The sequence below is a fragment of the Chlorocebus sabaeus genome, chromosome 9, assembly GCF_047675955.1.
Source record: "Chlorocebus sabaeus isolate Y175 chromosome 9, mChlSab1.0.hap1, whole genome shotgun sequence".
Lineage (NCBI taxonomy): Eukaryota > Metazoa > Chordata > Mammalia > Primates > Cercopithecidae > Chlorocebus > Chlorocebus sabaeus.
Window position 1 is genome coordinate 98,862,343 of NC_132912.1, and position 20,359 is coordinate 98,882,701.

General features: G+C 38.9%; 1 protein-coding gene across 16 annotated transcripts in view; it reads left to right on the forward strand.

The window, feature by feature from the left end:
* Positions 1-1,627: 1,627 nt before the first annotated feature.
* ZNF518A (zinc finger protein 518A) overlaps positions 1,628-20,359 on the forward strand; it is a 123,090-nt gene continuing 104,358 nt past the window's right edge. For 8 of the 16 annotated variants that reach the window (XM_073019217.1, XM_073019218.1, XM_038009359.2 and 5 more), the window contains exons 1-3: positions 1,640-2,012; positions 4,498-4,582; positions 5,494-5,559. The gene's annotated coding sequence lies outside the window, so the exon portion shown is untranslated. Of the gene's footprint in view, positions 2,013-2,061; positions 2,717-4,497; positions 4,583-5,493; positions 5,560-20,359 lie in introns of those variants that run through there. The other 8 variants (XR_012094027.1, XR_012094026.1, XM_073019215.1 and 5 more) reach the window with 5 other exon arrangements.

Consider the following 20,359-nt stretch of genomic DNA (forward strand, 5'->3'; position numbering starts at 1 on the left):
TCAAACAATATATAACATTTTAGTTATACATTGCACAGCTCTGAGAAACTCAGAGGTTAAATGCTATCAGCTAGTAAACAGTAGTAAGGTCTTCGGAGGGATCAACTATTTAAAGCATTAATCTAAATGCCCTATCCCCACTAACTATCCTTCTCAAGTAAAAAAGTATTCCAGAATCCTTTCCTAAGCTATGATTTAGCCCTCTCCTTTTGTTTTTCTCCCTTTTAATCATCTTCCCTTCCTTCTTTATTCACTCTCCTCTCTCCTCTCCTCCCTCACCGTTTTTTTTTTTTTTTCTTGCTAACCAATATGTTCAAAACTGAAAGGAGATCAAGAGGTAACTTTCAGGTTTTGAACATAGAGGTTAGCCAGAAAAAAAGGTCATATGAATGGTGGAAGAGGTGAGATGAATGGTGGAGGAGAAAGGGGAAGAGATAAGGTAAGTCTGACTAACAATTTTAACTTTCTCCAATTCTTCTATAACATAAATGCAGGTTTGCAAGATTTTGTAGGTGAATGTATACGTAGAGGTAAAATAAAGTTATAATGTGAATACTGTTGGGGGGATGCAATATCCTAATCTGAAAAACAAAAACTACATGAAAACACAGAACAACTCTGCCCATTTTTCCAAACTAACATCGTTTTTTGTCATTGAAAGAAAAATCTTGTTCTCTCTTTCTGCTGTGATGTGTGTGCATGTCTGGCTTGCACGGAAATGAGGACCTGAAGAGAGATGGGGGATGTACGATGCGGGCATAAAATCCACTTTGTAAACATGTTCATCATTCTATAATGGCATCCCCTTTGGTATTTACAGAAGATTTCTCCTTGTGTGTTTTACACAAGCGCGAGTATGACTAATGTGAATTTCCGCTCATTCGCCTTTTCTAGGTGGAATTGTGTACCCCAATAAACACAATAATAAAGAAGGCTTCCTAAAGACAAAGTGAGGATTTCTCAGTGTGCTTTTTATTAAAGGATGGAGAAAATCTTGCATTTGGCTACAGGTTGACATTTTCAAAAGCCTACTCTGAGACAATTATGTATCATACACATTTTTAAAGTTTTTAGAAAATTGTCAATGCCGTACATGCTACTTAAGAAAACATGGAATAAAAAAAAAAAAAGAGTGAAAAATCCGATCGTAGTTTCACTTTTAATTTATTGGTATATCCTTCTGCACCAAGGTATTTTGTTGTTGCTTGAATGTTTGCCACTACTTATTCCCTCCCACATTTTAAAAGGAAGATAATTTATGTAGAATTATGTAGAAAGTGAGGTATCAATTAATAGGTTGGATTTATAAAGAGCGGAAGAGGGGCCATACTGGCCTTTGGGGTAAAGCCAACCATATTAACTGTCCAGCCCTGTTGTGAGGTAGAGGAAGTATTCGTTTGAGGGGGATGCGAGCCTCTCTCATTGTAAAGACAGTTTTTGATCAAATATTCAATATGTACATGTTTGGAGTTAAGTACGTCTTCCAGAGCTACTGGCGACAGCTTCTTTCGTTGACATGGGCTACAATGGTTGCTAAAACCTGTGTGCCAGAAGCAAGGGGTGGGGAGACGCCATTTGCTAAACCGGAACTGGTTAAAATCTCAGGGTGGAGACCATTCCCAGTCAGCAAAGGCTTGCGAAGTGCATACAGTTCCTGCTCCTGGTGTCTACTCTGAAGAGCACAAAGTGGACGTTTGTCTGCCATTTCACTGGCAGTAGGATCAGTAGCTGCTGGTGAGCAAAGAGGTAGTAGTAAGTCACTGAACTGGTGGGCGCCGGGGCAGCGCCCTACGTGGAAAGGTCAGCGGCGAACCCAGCTCCATGGCCTAGTCTCGTCAGACCGAGCGCGGACCCTGCCGGCTTCCGTTCTCTTCCGCTTGTCTCAGGTGCAGCACAGATCCCTCCGCCGTAGCGTGCGCTCCCGGTAGCGCTGCGATCAGCTTTTCGGCAATACCCGGATGGAAGTGTAATGGCCGCCATCAGGGACTCGCAGGCAATGGGGACTACGACAGGTACTCCCCGTGAGCGGGACCGCCCAGACCTTTTAGGATGCCGGAACTTCTAGAGGGCCGGCCAGCAGGCAAACGGCGAGTTTGTGGACCGTCAGGGTCCCCCAAACAGGGCTAGGGATCCGCCTCTTGTGAGAGGAAGCGCAAGTTAAATAGTCCCGGCCATTCAGCGCTTCCGCCTAACTTGCCGCAAAGTTTTTCTGGAGAAGTCGGGGTTTTTTTTCCGAGCGCTTTTGCAGGCTGCTGGAGCTAACCCTTACTTTCTAAACCTGGGGTGGTTTTACGTCCGGGCTTTTTGAACTCTACACTCTCCTACATTCTAGGAGCTGGGTGGGAGTAGGGCACGGTGTGCCTCCGCGCTCCCCGCGGGGCAGCCGAACCCCGGAGGAAGGGGCGGATCGGGCGCGGTGTTTGGGACGAAGCTGGGCGCGCGGCGCTCGAAGCACTCACTCGGCGGGTTTCGTGGTTGGTGGAGACAGCAAGGGCACCCCGCAGACCGCACCCGTCGAGCTATAGGTTCGCAGGCCCGACTCGACGGCTTCCCTATTGCTGGCCCAGCCTATGGTCATTGGGGGCCATTTCTTGCAGAGATGCCCAGCTCCCTGAAGCGCTCGCTCTTCTCCAGAGTTGACCAAAGGTGCTCTTCCCCGCAGACCCTAACCACACCCAGTGGCAGATGGATTTCTTTGTAACTGGCTTTCTCACATGTAGGGTTCATTTTGACTCTATTCTTTACATGGTGTCCTCTTTGTCAAGTAGACAGTCTCTTCCTAGGTGGCTGTGGTAATTGAAAAGTATATGGAGTGAATGTATATAAGGAAAAATGTTTTAACTCTTAAGCGGACCGATCAAACAGATGTAGCTTTAAAGTTTAGAATACAACAGTTAAGACTTAGTTTTCTTTTTAGGTTTAAATTTGATAGCAAGTAGTGTATGTGAGCTGTTTGAGTGCAAACATTGTTGAGTATGTTGTCAAACGTCTAAAAAACCCTAGAAAAATAAAATAAGTCAATGTTCAAGGAATTCATAAGAATGTTGGAATTTGTACAGTTGTCACAGTGATAAAACATGAAGACACCAAACTGTCAGGATAGGAATTCTATTAACTTGAAAATGTGCATGTTAGATCTAGTTACTGGTAATTATTGAATTGCTTTTTCTGCAGCAAGGGGTCTGATTTGAGTATACTCTTCTAAGGTTGGTATCCTCAGATGTAATTTAAAACATTTAAATTGATTCAGTGAAATTTCCTAACATTTTCAGAGTTTAACTGCAAATTTATAGAAATGCATTCACTACCTTTCAGCAAAATTCTCTTTTCTGAAATTTATAAAGAGACATTGCATTCTTTTAACACTTTGAGGGTGTTGGGATTTCCTGGGGAAGGTAAGCATAGTAAACAATGTTGATTTTTGCTATAAAAACTATAAATTAGATCATCCCTAGATACAGAAAATTGCCAACAAAAGGGGGAGGAGAATAAAATGTAGGTATGTTACACAACCAAATGTTTCCTGTTTGTTGCAGTGAAAATAAGTATAATGACCACTTAAAACGTTTTATATCTGGTTTTATGGAAGGACAAAAGACAGTAACCACAATGAACACCCACTATGTGCATTGATAATGTATGAACTTTTAAATGCTTCAGTTTTTTGCCATGGTCACACTTCGGATTCTGTTCTAGTCTCTCTGGTAATAGTATGCTGTAATCCCAGAAGTTTCTATATTTTGAAACATTACAGAGGGACTGTACTTTAGCCTAAATCTATAATTTGACTTCGAGATATACTTTAAATGTCCTTTAAGTTTATTTTTATTGTTTGCTTTTCTGTATATAGTTGTTTAGAATTGTTTTCATTGAGACGTTCTGACATTGCATACTTTAGAGCACCTAATACAACTTTTTTTTTTTTTTTTTTTTTTAATGATAGGAGACTTTAATCTTGCCGACATTCCTTCAGGTATGCTACTGAAGGTTTTGTGGCAAAGTGCCATAAGCAGAAGAAAAGGGTTTTAACACAGTCTTGAAATTTTTGTTTATTATCTGGTCCCAGGTGTGTAGGCTGTGAGTATTTCAATTCTATATGGGGTATTGGTGTCTCATGGTGAGCAGTTTTCATGGCATATTAGATTCCAGAAATAAGTATTAAGGGTTACTATTGTGGTTGTAGGATAACTGAGTTGGAATCAGATCCAGATATTAGTTCTAGTTTTGTGACTTTGGGCAAGGCTCTATTTCTTTTTCTTCTAATAAATGAAGATACTGAGTCAGATTGATTCTAGGCTTTAGATTGTGACTTTTGCAAATTTATGACATGTTATCACTGGGCATCAATGATATATGCTTAAGGGTAGAGAGGTTTTCTTAGTTTTGTGTGTGTGTGTGGTTTTTTTTAGGTTTCTATATACACCTTAAGTTGAATGTGACGTGTAATTGAACAGTTTTTGTAGTCAAAAGTTTTAAAATCTTGGTCTTCATTTCCAGATATCATCTCTTCTTTTGATCACTGTTCCTGATTGTGACATTGTGCAAGTGTTAAATTGTGTGCCTTTTGTTCCTGAAGAAAGAGGTATGGTAAAGATTGAAATACTGGAGTATATAGTCTATTAAGTAGTAAGTTAGTATGTTTTAATATTGGACTAAATAAAATAAAATACAGGTTAAGTATCCCAAACCCAAAAATCCAAAATGCAAAATTATTTGAGTACTGACATGATGGTCAAAGGAAATGCTCTTTGGAACATTTTGGATTTTGAACTTTTGGATTTGAGGTGCTCAACTGGTATAACACAAATATTCTAAAATCCTAAAAAAGAAAAAGAAAAAAAGAATGAAACCCTTCTGTTCCCAAGCATTTCGGATAATAGACCCTCAACCTGTAGTTTACATATACATGAGTTTTCATAAGTTATGTAAGTTACAGTTGTATTTTATTTTTTGGCCAAAATAAAATACTTAAACATGGGTTTTCATTTTAATCTAAGCAAAAAAAGTAATTTTTGGTTTCATAGTTTATTGCTTAACGTTTTGTTAGAGATCCAAATACAACTTTAACTGTATCATCCCTCTAAATAGAAAGGTGGCATTAAGGACTTCTGGGTAATGAACGGTGGAGATAAAGGTAGCAGATAGATGTTTCAAAGCTGTATGAATGGCCAGAAGAGTGTGGTTGTGGTCTAGTAAGTGCAAAGCAATGTACCTAAAGAAAAGTTACCTCATATGTGTTTATATTATGACTAATAGCATCTTCATTATGAATCAGCAACGGGACTTGGGAATCACTATCGTGTTATGATTAGTTTCTTGAAGACAATCGTGAATGTCTGGGTGTAGACAAAAAAGGAGGAAAAATATGCCAACAAATCTATGGTATTATAAGGAAAGCTTTGGAAATGTAGTGGAAAATATTGTGCCCATGTAAAAAAACATGTTTTTTCTACCCTCGAAACACAGATGTCTCTTACTGTTTGTGTTGGATAGGTCCTGGGATCTTTGAAATCCTAAGATTCTTGGATACCACAGTATCATAAAATTCCTCTAAATGCAGTAAGTATACACACAAGTATAACCATAAATTAGGAATAAGATTATTTATGTAACTGCTGAAATAGCTGTCGTATAGTATACCACCTTACATTATTGGTTTAATTATCATAACTGTGTTCTTCTCTGAACTTCACCAGCAAATGGATTTCTGCTCAGGGCCATTTTTTTACAAAGGCATGAATTTTGATTTTGTCAGAAAATAATGTACATTGAGTAGAGAGCAGTAGAGCTGAGTTGAGGATACCACGTTATCATTCATGTCATTAAGTAACTTTTTCCTATATAACATTTGTTTGACTTCCTACCATGAGGTTCACATGGGTCCTATGTTATTCCTGAAGAGATAAAGTAATTCTGAATGCTAAGAATTTTCCTAAAGGTTGAGCATCCCAAATCTGAAAACCTGAAATCCAAAATACTCCAAAATCTGAAACTTTTGTAGTGCTGACATGAAGCTCAAAGGAAATCATCATTGGAACATTTTGGATTTTGGATATTCAGCCAGTAAGTAGTGCGAATATTCCAAAATCCTCAAAAATCTAAAATCTGAAACACATCTAGTTCCAAGCTTTTTTGTTTTGTTTTGTTTTGTTTTGTTTTTTTGAGATGGAGTCTCACTCTGCCACCCAGGCTGTAGTGCAGTGGCGTGATTTTCTCGGCTGACGGCAACCTCTGCCTCCCGGGTGCAAGCATTTCTTCTGCCTCAGCCTCCCGAGTAGCTGGGACTACAGGAGCATACCACTATGCCTGGCTAATTTTTTTTTTTTTTTTTTTTTTTTTTTTTTGTATTTTTAGTAGAGACGAGGCTTCGCCATGTTGGACAGGCTGGTCTCAAACTCCTGACCTCGAGTGATCTGTCTGCCTCGGCCTCCCAAAGCGCTGGGATTACAGGGGTGATCCACTGGATTACAGGCATGAGCCACTGCTCCCGGCCTACTTCCAAGCATTTTGGTTAAGGAATATTCAGTTTGTACTATTTGAGCCAAACTACCCAGAAAAAGTAATGTAATGAAGAATGAAAGCTTTAGTTGTAGTGAAGTAAATAAGAGACTGCTATGTGATGACTGACCAAAATGATTTTTATTTATTTATCTTGAAAAGTTGTGAGCAAAGTCTGACTAAAAATTTAAAGCTGTGACTGGTATGGCTGCATGAAACAAGTGTCAGAATATTAGAATGAAGGTACATGATGTGAAGTTTCAGAAAATTAAGTGGACTTCACATAGGTCTCATTTCATGAGGAAAGTCAAATAATTTCAAAATGTAGTAAGCTTATCATCAACTCCTGATTAAAATTGGTTTGTTGAAGGCTGTGGCTGGTAGAAGACATATCATATATTGTTTTTGTCAACTCAGTATCTCTTCATTTAGGGAACCACTCCTCCCCTATTCTGAGTGGTTGGTGGGCTCTCCGTCAGTCTTACTGTCTTATAACCTGAGCTTGGTCATCCCTATTGCAACAGTGATTGCTGTTACTCATGCAGAACCAGTCAGAATCGTTTTTCAAAATTTATGGGCGAATGCTAGGACAAAGGTGTAGTACCTTTTCTCTGAAATTGTTAATCTGGGAAGGTACTGGTGACATTCTTTACCACGTGTATGAAAAGCACATCTGTGTAGTGGGAGAAAGTGATGCCATAGGAGATGGGAGATGGATGGTGGTAGTGCCACTTTCAATCTCAGGGAACATGGTAAGTGGTACCTACTTTTGATTTTGTGAGCTATCCTGGTGTCCTTCTCAGTCCTTGTGCCAGAATTCTATGCATAAATTGGCTTGAATTGGAGCAGAAAGTGTTCTGATGAATATATGGCCCTTATGAATTTAAAGTCTAAAGTTTCAGATTGATCATTCACATCCTTCTGTAGTTTGCCACTTTCCTATACCTTATAAAAGGTTCCCTTTATTTATTCATCATTTGTGCATGCATTCAATCCGCTTTCATTCAACCTACAAACCTTTTTTGAGTGTCCATTATGTACGAGTATGTGCAACTGCATGGATATGCAAGGATTATATGTACTAGACTGAGTGGATGGTGGATATATGACTTTTTTTTTTTATTTCTGGTACACAGATCAACACGCATGTGTTGAGAATAATGACTGTGGTGCTTGGCATCTAAGTAATAACGTGAGAATAAGAATTCCTTGTCTCGGAAGTGCTTCTAGTTAAAGAGTTCATATTAATATACAGCAAACACAACAGAAAAAACAGATAAATGAATGCACAAGTGTATTTTAAGTCAATTTTGATGGGAAGGAAGTGAGCAGGTTGAACCATCTAGGAAGATTTCGTGAAGAATATATAACTTTAAATGTATTTTTAGTTATGCATGTGGCTTTGATAGGCACAGAGAATAACTGAAGAAAGGATGGAGTTAAAAATGATTATAGGCTAATCCAGGTTGGAGTGGAAATTGGTTTCACTGTAACAGTATGTGTTCTTTGGAAATGAGGTAGTAGAAAATAAGGTGACTGTTTAAGGTAAATCTTTGTATGAGGCCTTTGGAAAACCAAGCAGAAATTTTGGCTTTCTACTAAGATGGAGATTTCTTTGAAAAAATGTGTATATTTCTTTTCATATAATTTCATTTTTGTATGCTGAAATATAAAGTATGATGGAATACTGTAAAATTATTCATTATTATTCATTATGGCGAAAACCTTTATTATAGTCATCTGTCTTGAAGATTTTTTAAAAACAGCAAATAACTTGAAATGCCGATTTATAAATATGTATGTATAACCTTTCTCAAAAAGGGAAAGGTAAGAAGAAATAAATATATATAACATTTCTTCTTACCTTTCCCTTTTTGAGAGATCTCTTAGTAATAGTCAAAACCATACCCTATTCCTTATCAATAAAGCCCGTTTGAAACGAATGTAGCAATAGATGTAAAAACATTTAAAGGCTGGGGAGGTGGCTCATGGCTGTAGTCCCAGCACATTGAGCAGCTGAGCTGGGAGGATCGCTTGAACCCAGGAGTTCGAGACCAGCCAGGGCAACATAGTGAGACACCCATCTCTATTTTTAAAAAAATGTTTTTAAAGATAAGGAACAAAATTAAAGTGATGATTGATTGCTCATAGAATGTTCATTTTGGGCTCCAGAAACTAGGAATGATGTAAAACTTATTGTTGGGTCATTGTCTCATTAAATGCTGTAGTTTCCTATGTCCTTGCCTACCTTCTTTCCTCATAGCCTCGCATCTGACTCTCAACTCAGAGTAACATTTGGATTAATCCAGTTGGATTATTCCAAGGTTGGCAAGCTTTTTCTGTAAATGGCCAGATAGTAAATATTTTAGGCTTTGTGGGCCATATGGTTTCTGGTGCAACTATTGTAACACAAAAGAAGCCATAGGCAATATGTAAATGAGTGAGTGTGGCTGTATTCCAATGAAACTTAATTTACAGAAACAGGCAGCAGGCCAGATTTGGCCCGCAGGCTGTCATTTCATTCCACAAACTCTCTCAGTCACATCTGCGCACCTGCTAGCATCTTTATTTATCCTCCCTTCTAGTTACTATAGATGGATCATGTTTGCTCCTTTCTAAGTTCACCTCTTCAACTCGTTCACTAGATTCTGTCCCTTCTAACCTGAAAGACTTTGCTGCTGCATTTCTTTCCTATCCTCCATCATCAATTTTTTTTATTTTTACTAGATTATTTTAATAAGCATGCAGTCATACTGTAATTTCTCCCACCTTTAAGACACAAGAAATAAAATTAAACAAAACAAAACAACTCCTTTATCGTAAAACTCCTTGAAAGAGTTGTCTGCACTACATCACTACTTCCTCTGTTCCCATTTTGCCTTACATCCAAGCTTGTCAGCCTTTCTCCTCTATAACTCCACTGAAACTCTTCTAATCCATGGTACCAGTGATCTTCACATTAAGTCTAGTTAGTCATCTTCTTACTTGACAGAGTTGTTCAATCCCTTATCCAGGAAACATTTTCTTCATTTTGCTTTGAGGTTACCACATTCTTGATTTACCTTAAGTTTTATTGGTCTTTTCTTTCCTGTCTCTCTTGCTGGTTCTTTTTAATCTCTTTCTGTTGAATGTGTTATAGAATCTTAAGGCTCAGGCCTTGGACTGCTCTTTTTGTTTATTCCCCCTGGTGATTTCATCCTGCTCCAAGTACTTGAAAGTACATATGTACATATATGCACACCGATAACTCCCCAAATTTCATCAGCCCTGTGTAGTCTATATCCAGCCACATAGTCCACCTTTCCTCTTGAATGTCAAATAGACATCTCAAATGTTACATGCCTAAAATGGAACTTTTGGTATATTTCCTACTACTTTAACAATCTTTTGTATCTTGGTAAATAGCAATTCAGTTCTTTCCATTGCTGTCAGAACTTCTAGAATTATCCTTGACATGTCGCTTTCAGAGAAAGAATGTCAGGATATCTTGTAGGTGCTAACTTCAAAATATATTCAATCTTACCATGCCTCATTATCCCAACCAAACCACCATCAACTCTTACTCGGATAATTGCACTGTGTATTCTTTGTCTTTACTCTTAATCCCTCCTGAATACTCTGTTCTTAGCATGGCAGCCCAAGTGATAGAAGTAATTCAACTCATGGTAATTCTCTGCCCGCAGTGCTCCAGTAGCTTCCTCTCTGATTCAGAATAAAACCAAAGCCTTTATGGTTTCTATCAGGGCCTATTTCTGTCCCCTTGTTACTTCTCTGACCTCATCTTCTAGCTTTCCCTCTAATGCTTTCTGTTGTGGTCATACTGATTTTCTTGCTGTTCCCCAAATGTGTTAGGCACATTGTACACTCAGGGTCATGGCACTTACTGTTTTCTTTTCCTGGATTGTTGGCTTCCTCAGCTCCTTAAGATCTTGACTCCAATAAGACCTTTTCGAGTGATGGCTCCCTGACTTCATAATTAAAATTATAGCACTCTGATTCTGCCTTTCCATCTTTGCTTTATTTTTGTCTGTAGCACTTGTTGCCTTTGAATATACATTATAATTTACTTGCTTTGCTTATTACCTGAATAATCAGTAAAATGTTATCTCCGTGAGGGGAGAGATTTTTGTCTGTTTTGTTTACTGCCATATTCCCAACGCTTAGAACGTAGTTGTGGTGCTAGCTATAAGCCTGGCACCATCCCACATGCTGGTGATACAGTAAAGAACATTACAGATGTATTTCTCATCCTTATGCAGCTTATATTCCAGTGGTAGAGATAGATAGAAAATAAATTGGCAAATAAAATATTGCCAGAGATGTAAGATGTGTTACAAAAAAGAAATACAAAAGGATAAAGTGGCGAATTATTTATTTATTTATTTATTTATTTATTTATTTATTTATTTGAGGAGGGGATGGTTTATAGGGAAGGGCCCTTCTGAGGTGGTGACATTTGAGCTGAGACCTAAAAGATAAGAAGGATTTAGCTTTTGAAGAATGGAAGAAAGCACATTTCAAGTAGGGAACAGCTGATGCAAAGGCCTGAGATAGGAAGGATAGGAAGAATATTTGAGGAGCTGAGAATCTGTGGCAGCTTGTTGGAGTATATGTACAGTGGGGAGAGTGGTGTGAGATGAAGTTGAAGAAAAAGGCCCAAGACCAGATACTGCTGTTTCTTGCAGGCCTTTGTAAAGAGATTAAATTTTAAGTGCCTTGCCGCTATAGACTGAATGTTTGTGTCCCCCTTCGCCATCCTCGTATTGATATATTGAAACCTATTCTTCAGTGTGATGGCATTTGGAAGTGGGGCCTTTTTAAGAGGTGATTAGGTCATGAGGGCAGAGCCCTTAAGAATGGAATTAGTACCCTTATAAAAGAGACCCCAGAGAGCTCTATTTTGCCATGTGAGGACACAGTGAGAAGATGGCCCTCTGTGAACCAGGAAGTAGGCCCTCCCCAGACACCAAATCGCCAGTGCCTTGATCTTAGACTTTCTAGCCTTCAGAATTGTGAGAAATAAGTCACCCAGTCTATGGTACTGTGTTACAGCAGCCAGAACAGAGTAAGACACTTGGGAAACCACCAAGGAGCTTTAAGCAGGGGAGCTTTGTGATCTATTTTATTTTAAGAAGAGCATTAGCTCCTGTGTGGAGAGTGGACTCAGAGGAGAGTGGTGGACAAGGTGGAAGCGTGGATGCCAGTTGGGAGAACTATTTTCTTTTTTTTTTTTGAGACGGAGTCTCGCTCTGTTGCTGGGGCTGGAGTGTAGTGGGCGGATCTCAGCTCACTGCAAGCTCCGCCTCCCGGGTTCACGCCATTCTCCTGCCTCAGCCTCCCGAGTAGCTGGGACTACAGGCGCCCGCCACCTCACCCGGCTAGTTTTTTGTATTTTTTAGTAGAGAGGGAGTTTCACCATGTTAGCCCGGATGGTCTCGATCTCCTGACCTCGTGATCCGCCCGTCTCGGCCTCCCAAAGTGCTGGGATTACAGGCTTGAGCCACCGCGCCTGGCCTGGGAAGACTATTTTCATTCATGTTAGAAATGATGGTGGCCTGGACTAAGATGATGACAGTGGACAGGAAGAGAAGAAGGGAAATACAAGATCTGTTGTTTCTATTTTGTTTTTTGTTTCTGTTTTTTCGAGACGGAGTTTTGCTCTTATTGCCCAGGCTGGAGTGCAATGGCACGATCTTGGCTCACCGCAACCTCCACCTCCTCGGTTCAAGTGATTGTCCTGCCTCAACCTCCCGAGTAGCTGGGATTACAGGCATGCGCCACCACACCCGGCTACTTTTGTGTTTTTAGTAGAGGCGGGGTTTCTCCATGTTGGTCAGGCTGGTCTCAAACTTGCAACCTCAGATCCACCTGTCTCAGCCTCACAAAGTGCTGGGGGTAGACGTGAGCCACCTCACCGAGCTCAAGATCTGGTTTTGAGATAGAGTTGACCAGGCTTGCTTATGGGTTAATGTGGGGAGTAAGGGATGGAGGAATCAAGGATGAATCTTGATTTCTGGCTCATGAAAGTGTATGGATTTTAGTGCCACATACTAAGATGTGGACGTACAGTTTCTAATCATGGAGGCAGGTGCTGTATAGACCTAGAGAAAAATTAAACCATTTATATTATTTAGTGAAGCTGAGCAGGAATGGATCACATGATAACATGTTCTCCCAGCAAGCAGCAGTACATTTTTTGATTTTCTTCCTTTCCCTTGTGTATTCCAAATCAAAATCTGCCTATTCTAAATCACTGTCACAGCGAAATGACAAACAGAAGAAAAGAGCAAGAGATGAAAATAATCCCTTTCCTATACTGAATTCAATGGTGCTTATGTCACTTTGGACAAATTAATTCAGATTTTTCTCCCAATTCCTACCTATTAAAAAGGTGATTTCTGTCAGAGTGTGGTGGCTCATGTCTATAGTCTTAGCACTTTGGGAGGCTGAGGTGGGCAAATTGCTTGAGACCAGGAGTTCAAGACCAACCTGGGCAACATGGTGAAACCCCATCTCTAAAAAAAAAAAAAATTGGGCAAATTAGCTTGGCGTGGTGGTGCACACCTGTAGTCCCAGCTACTTGGGAGACCGAGGTGGAAGAATCAGTTGAGCCCAGGCGAGGCTGTAGTGAGCCATAATTATGCCATTGCACTTCATCCTGGGAGACAGTGAAAAAAAAGATGGGGGCTTGTGGGAGTGGTTTCTGACTCTGTGTGTTTTAAACCAAGTTCCAAATTATTGCAGCAAAAAAGTTTACATGCTCTTTGAAGTTTGCTATGAATTGATGTAATCTAAAATCATAGTCATATTTGATTTGAAAATGAGAGAATGAATCGCTTAAAAATACATGGGTTAGGTACCTGTTTACCGAGTCTTCTGGTTTTTGTGAGGGAAAAACGAGAAATATTAAGTAAAACTTGCATTTAGGAAGCTTATACATTATCTGGGGAGGTAAAACTTTAATGAAATTATGGAATAGTATAAAGCAGTTTGTAATAAATGGTGAGCACTGGTTACTCTTTCAGTGGATATTCAGAGAAAGGAGAGATTTAGTGTGTACTGCAGAAGGTTACATGTCTCTATAGGAAGCAGTATTTGAAAGGAGGTTTGAATAGTATTGAATTTAGATAGAGGGAAAGAGATGCCATGCCTGGTGACCGAAAATTATATGAACAGAACAAAGGTCAATAAAGGTGTATGTGTGGGTAAGCATCTTTTATATTGGGCACAGTAAGAAGTCATAGTTTCAGGGAGTAATAAAGAGTAAGGTTTACCTGAACCTAGAACTGCTTCTGTATTTTAATTTTTAATTTTAAACTCCTTTATAATTGTGTACCAATATCAACTGCATACCAGAATAGTATGTGACCCACAGATACACTAGAATTTTGAACATTTCCAGATCTGTATTTAATTAGTTTTGCATATTTAACCCTACATTTCCTTTTTTTTTTTTTTTTTTTTTTTGAGACATGCTGTAGCTCTGTTGGGCTGGAATGCAGTGGTGCTTGGCTTGCTGCAACCTCTGCCACGCAGGTTTAAGTGATCCTCCTACCTCAGCCTCCTGAGTAGCTGGGAATACAGGCACATGCCACCATACTTGCCTAATTTTTAAAATGCTTTTGTAGAGATGAGGTCTCACTGTATTGCTCAGGTTGGTCTTGAACTCCTGGGCTCAAGCAGTTCTCCCGCCTCTGCCTCCCAGTGTGCTCGGATTATAGGCGTGAGCCACTGTGCCTGGCGTACATTTCTTTTTCCATGTTTAAGTTGTTCATTAAACCACAGTGATTTGGAAAGAGCTGGATTTGGTTATGTATGTAAACTGGTATAAAACCATTTCTTGCACTCTCTTAAAATGTGATAGGCATTAGTTTTGCAGGTAAACTTTCGGAAAACTTAACACAGGTACAAAAAAAAGTAAGCCCAAAATGTTTGTTTCAAGTAATGAATAGGTAATAGTTATTTTGAGGGCACTAAAATAGATTCTGCTTTGAAAGTAATATTCTTAGGGGGATGTGTGTGTGTGTGTGTGTGTGTGTGTGTGTGTGTGTGTGTGAGTGTTTCTAGACTCCTTTTAGCAGAACCTTATATTTTTCAGTAAGCTTTTACTGTACATGCTGCTTTGGTTTTATCACCAGTAATGTATTCATTCATATGACTGTTTTGCCTGTATTTATCTACAGAAAAAGGATTGAATGACTTAAGGAATGCAGTAGTTTTCTATGTGATGAGACAACTTACAGAGCTACATGCTGCGTCACGAATATAGCTAAGCTAAAACTAGAGTTTTCCAGTTTTCTTTGGTTTTTAAGCAACTTGAATATAGTTAAATAGCACATAGATTCTTCCTTTTTAGACTCTGTAGAATGCCTTTGACTTTTAGTTATCGTAGAAAGCAAATATAACTGTCTAGGAATGTTGCCTTTTGATGAACTCTTCAAATCTTCCTTATCTTTGGCATTGTACTTTGGGAATTATCTTTTAAAAGTCTTTCTGGACCCAATGTGTGATTTCTATGTTTTTTTTTTTTTTTTTTTTTATTGCAACAGAATCTCACTGTCACTTGGGCTGGAATGCAGTTGGCAGTTGGCTCACTGCCAACCTCTGCCGCCTGGGTTCAAGTGATTCTCGTGTCTCAGCCTCCTGCAGGATTACAGGTACCCACAACCATGCCCGGCTGTATTTTTAGTACAGATGGGGTTTCACTATGTTGGCCAGGCTGTTCTTGAACTCCTGACATCAGGTGATCCGCCCGCCTTGGCCCCGCAAAGTGCTGGGATTACAGGGGTGAGCCACTGTGCCCACCTGTGATTTCTGACCTATGTATGTTAACATTACTAGTTCCTTGGCTCCTCACTTTTTATTTGGATTGTCACTCTAGTCATTTAATTTCCTCATTTCTATTTTTACTCTTTCTCCAGTTTATCTTGCTTTCTAGTACCCTTCTAATATTTCTAATGTATATCTTTTATAACTTTTTTCTGTTCATAAATTGACAATTGCTTCTGTTAATCTTTATTTCCAATTCAGATCTGTCCTCTGTAGTCTGTTCTCACTTAACCTCCCCATTGTGCATTCTCTTTTTGATCTAGACCCTGTGGTACCTTGGGAGAAAAGTAGTTTTCTTTCATTGTTTCTTTCTTCTGTTTTTCTGGTTTAGATTGCCTTTGCTCCCTTCTTACATGTTTTAAGTCCTGCTACTCTTTAAAGGGTCCTCACAAAACCTACCTTTCTGTGAAGTAAACACAGTCATCATTGATTTGTCAACTTTTTGTATTAAGAAGCCTCTGATTACAAGCAGTAGAAACCAATGTGAGCTAACTTATGTTGAAAGCAGAAATTATTTTAAGGATACAGAATTTCCTGGAATTCAGGAGTAGGAATATATAGGCAGACCTCATAAAGGCTTGTGGTGGTGACATTGCCCTCTTGGTTTCAGTCAGGGTTCTTAGGAGAGCTGATTATTTTTCTCCTATTGATTTGGTTTGTTTTTTGCTATGCCATGCTGTCATTTTTTAAAAAAAAAATTAAACTATCGTCAGTAGTTTGGAGGATACCCTTCTGCAGATCTTGCTTGTATACATGTATGCTTATAAGATCTTTCCTCTTAGCATGAAAATGACATGAAAATGAGGATCATTTCTCCTACTTTAAAAATGTATTCTGTGCCTCAGTCTGCAGCTTCCTTCGTCGTTGTTTTTTTAGACAGGGTCTCGCTCTGTCACCTAGGCTGGAGTGCAGTGGCATGATCATGGCTCACTGCAGCCTTGACCTCCCAAGCTCAAGCAATGCTTCCACCTCAGCCTTCCGAGTAGCTGGGACTACAGGCGCACGCCACCACGCTTAGCTAATTTTTGTATTTTTTGTAGAAATGGGGTTTCGCCATGTTTCCCAGGCTGGTCTTGAACTCCTGAACTCAAACCATCTACCCACCTTGGCTTCCCAAAGTGCTAGGATTATAGGCATGAGTCAGCATGCCCAGCCTACATCTTCTTTTCAAAATAAAAAAAAAATATTACGTAGAATAAATATTGTTTGAAGTCAATTCAGTACACATACTTCTTTCTGTATAATTTCATGTGGATGTTCCATTATTTTATAATTTTCCTATTCCGGGGCATTTAAGTGATACTGATATATATATTTATATGTTATATATTTATATGCTTTTTAGGGGGTAGGATATTCTTAAAAGTGAGGTTTTTGTGAGTATACAAAATTGAGTATTATCAAGGAAAATATAAATTACCGAAGTGACTCAAGCAGTAGAAAATCTAAAGAGCCCAGAAACCATAGAAGGACTTGCAAAGGTTGTAAGGTCTAAAAAGCTGAAGTGTTACTAGTTCCATATGGTGTTCTTGGTGCAGTCTGTATAACTTTAAGGAAAGAAAAAAAATTAAACTATGGTCAGTAGTTTGGTTAGTGAACTATTTCAGAGCAGATGAAATAGTGGTAAGTACTGCAATCCATTTTACGAACCCTCTGTAATACCACTGCCAAAACTGTTATAGATAGCAAAAAAAAAAAAAAAAGAAAAAAAAATCTAAATAACATTTTGTCAGATGAAATTCAGCACTTTATTTATTTATTTATTTATTTATTTATTTATTTATTTATTTTTTGAGACGGAGTCTCGCTCTGTCGCCCAGGCTGGAGTGCAGTGGCGCAATCTCGGCTCACTGCAAGCTCCGCCTCCCGGGTTCACGCCATTCTCCTACCTCAGCCTCCCCAGTAGCTGGGACTACAGGCGCCCGCCACTGCGCCCGGCTAATTTTTTCTATTTTTAGTAGAGACGGGGTTTCACCATGATCTCGATCTCCTGACCTTGTGATCCGCCCGCCTCGGCCTCCCAAAGTGCTGGGATTACAGGCGTGAGCCACCGCGCCCGGCAAATTCAGCACTTTATTAAAGAATAATATGCTGCATATTGCAAAAATAGTTCAACATTATAGTTGCTGTTCATTTCTTTGTATAGCATATAGAAAGAAATATACAGGCAAAATTAAATGGGTGTTAAAATTTTTAGTATTTCTTTTAACAGTATCAAGATCAGGAACCATATTGTTAGTTGAATACCATTTGTTTTTGTATAAAATACATGTATCTTTTTATTTTTTTGTTGAGATGGAGTCCGCTCTTGCCCAGGCTGGAGTGCAGTGGCATGATCTCAGCAACCTCCATCTCCTGGGTTCAAGCGATTCTCCTGCCTCAGCCTACCGAGTAGCTGGGATTACAGGCATGGGCCACCACACCCGGCTGATTTTTGTATTTTTAGTAGAGATGGGGTTTCGCCATGTTGGTCAGGCTGGTGTTGAACTCCTGATCTCAGGTGATCTTCCCACCTTGGCCTCCCAAAGTGTTGGGATTACAGGTGTAAGCCACCGCTCCCAACCACATCTTTTTATTTATGTAACAACACTGTATACATAATTGCTATTCTGGTTGTATTAATTCCCATTACTTTTTAGGTAGCCTCATTCCTCACAAATTAATTGTTAAACAAACTAAAAAACACTTACAACATGAATTTATATAACATGAGTGAAATTTAGTAACATAATTCATCATTCTCTGAGTGTTTACCATTAACTTTGACGCTGGTGTTAAAGTGTTCGCTGCACTGGTATGAGTGGGTATGTGTGTGTTGATATGGGGAACACAGAATTGAATGATACCTATATTGTTTTGATTTCTTCTTCACCTTTAGTATCAACATTCTCCTATTTTATACTGGCAGCAAGTATATTATTTTGAGTTTGTTTAAGAAAAACTCAGTTGGTTTACCACAGAAGTCACTTGCTTTGTTTGAGAATTTCAAAATTATCATGGCTTCATGCCACTTTATTTCATAAAGTTTCATAAAATTGCAGTCTAGAGGCAAAAAGGTTGCTGTTTTCTCAACATCCAAATGTAAGTTGTTTGCTTGTGCTATCATAAGGTAGTATGCCAGTGTAGAGGCCCTGGTGATCTAAGACAGCATTTTATGAAACACTGACCTAAGAGTAACCAGTGATCACTGGGAACATTTTTGTATGTGTGTTCTTGACTTTTTACTTTTTACACATTTGTTTATCCATTCTGTATCCATCTATCAGTATTTGAACAAATTAAACTCTATTATGTCTACCGTTAATTTTTTCTTCACTTAAGGTATGTTACATATTGTGTTAATAAATGTGAGTTTACAGTATTGATTTTTAGATTGCATAATATTCCCTTAAAATACCATACTTGATTTAATCATTATTTATTGGTGGACACTTATTTTTAATTTTGTGATTTTATAAACAATGGCACAAATAATATTTCTGATTATTAGCGCTAGATGCATTTCTAGAAGTGAATCAGAAGTTGTATGCCTTTTCCCCCAGACTTTTTATGTATGTATTGCAAACTGTTCTTTATAAAAGTCATGCCAGTTTTATCTCCATCATTAGTATATCATTGTGCCTTTTTTCCCTCACTGACCAACACTAGGTATTACAAATATGTAACATCTTTTGCAGTCTGATTGGCAGAAGTTTTCTCATTTTTGTTTGTTTTGAATTCTAGTGAAGTTGGGCGTGTTTTCACTTACATTCCTCTGTGACTTTCTTCTTTGGGTCTTTTGCCCAGTTTGTGACTTGTTTTTATTTTTATTATGAAATGTGTTTATGTACCAAATGCACACTGTGTGTATGGTTTAAAGATAAATATCTGCATACCAACTGTTTGAGAAACAGAAGCTCCTTTCCTCTACCCTCATTGTGTTCTCTCTGGTCATATCCTCCTCTCTGCTCCTAACCAATATGAAACTACCATTCTAACTTTTGGTATTTTGATGACTATAAACACCAAATATTTTAGTTTTGAAAATTTGGTAGCAAGCCTAAATCTAGCTGTACAGTGAAAGGGTAACAGTGCCACTAGTAGATGAAGGCTCCCGGGAGAAGTTAAGGTAACAGCATACCTAGATCACAGTCTGGTTTTAGCTTCCCTAGAATTTACCAGAACCACTTTTGGGGAAGTCTAGGTAAGTCGTGAGTGAATCCTAGCAACCTTAGGGCTCACTGTAATCAGAGAATCTGTCAGGCCCAGAGTATAGACCAGATAGTGGATGTCTGAGAGAGGCTGCTCTGTAATCTTGGTTTCTAAGCTCACCATGCAGTTGATCTGGATATAAAGGTATGGAGGGAAAAGCAGGAATATGATGAGTTTATGCCAATACAAGCCAAATGCAGATAAGAATCTGGGCCAGGCTCACCTGGGGATTCTGTCCAGTGGTTGAAAAGATGATACAGTGTCAGTGATGTTTTTGGGGATGGAAGTCCTCAGTGTGTCTTTTGATGTCCAAGATGTCTTGTCTTTGGACTGACAGGAGCATGTGATCTGTGGTCCAACTGTTTGTTATCCTGGTATTTCCTTTTACCATCATCTTGGGGATATTATTTACTTCTCTCTATTCCGTTTGATCTCACAATGCATATATTTCATGTCTTTCTCTCTCTTGGTTTATTCTTTCATTTTGGTGGAGTATATCTTATAGTAACAACTTGGGGGAGGATGTCTGGCAGGTAAATTTTGAGATTTTGCATGTCTTCATTTTACCCTTATACTTAGACCTTTGGCTAAATGTAAAATTCTTGGTTGAAACTTTGCCAGAATTCGAAGGTATTGTCCCTTTGTCTGTCTGTTATTGTTATTGTTGTTATTTGATTTCTAATTTGTTTTCTGACCTTTTTTGTTTCTTTTTAGAAACTGGATTTTGCTTCTACTGTTACCAATCTTTGCAATGATATGCCTTCGTACTTTACACTGAGCACTTGAAAATGTCCACTTGGTGGACATTTTCATCCTGGAAACTGCTTTCCTACAGCTCAGT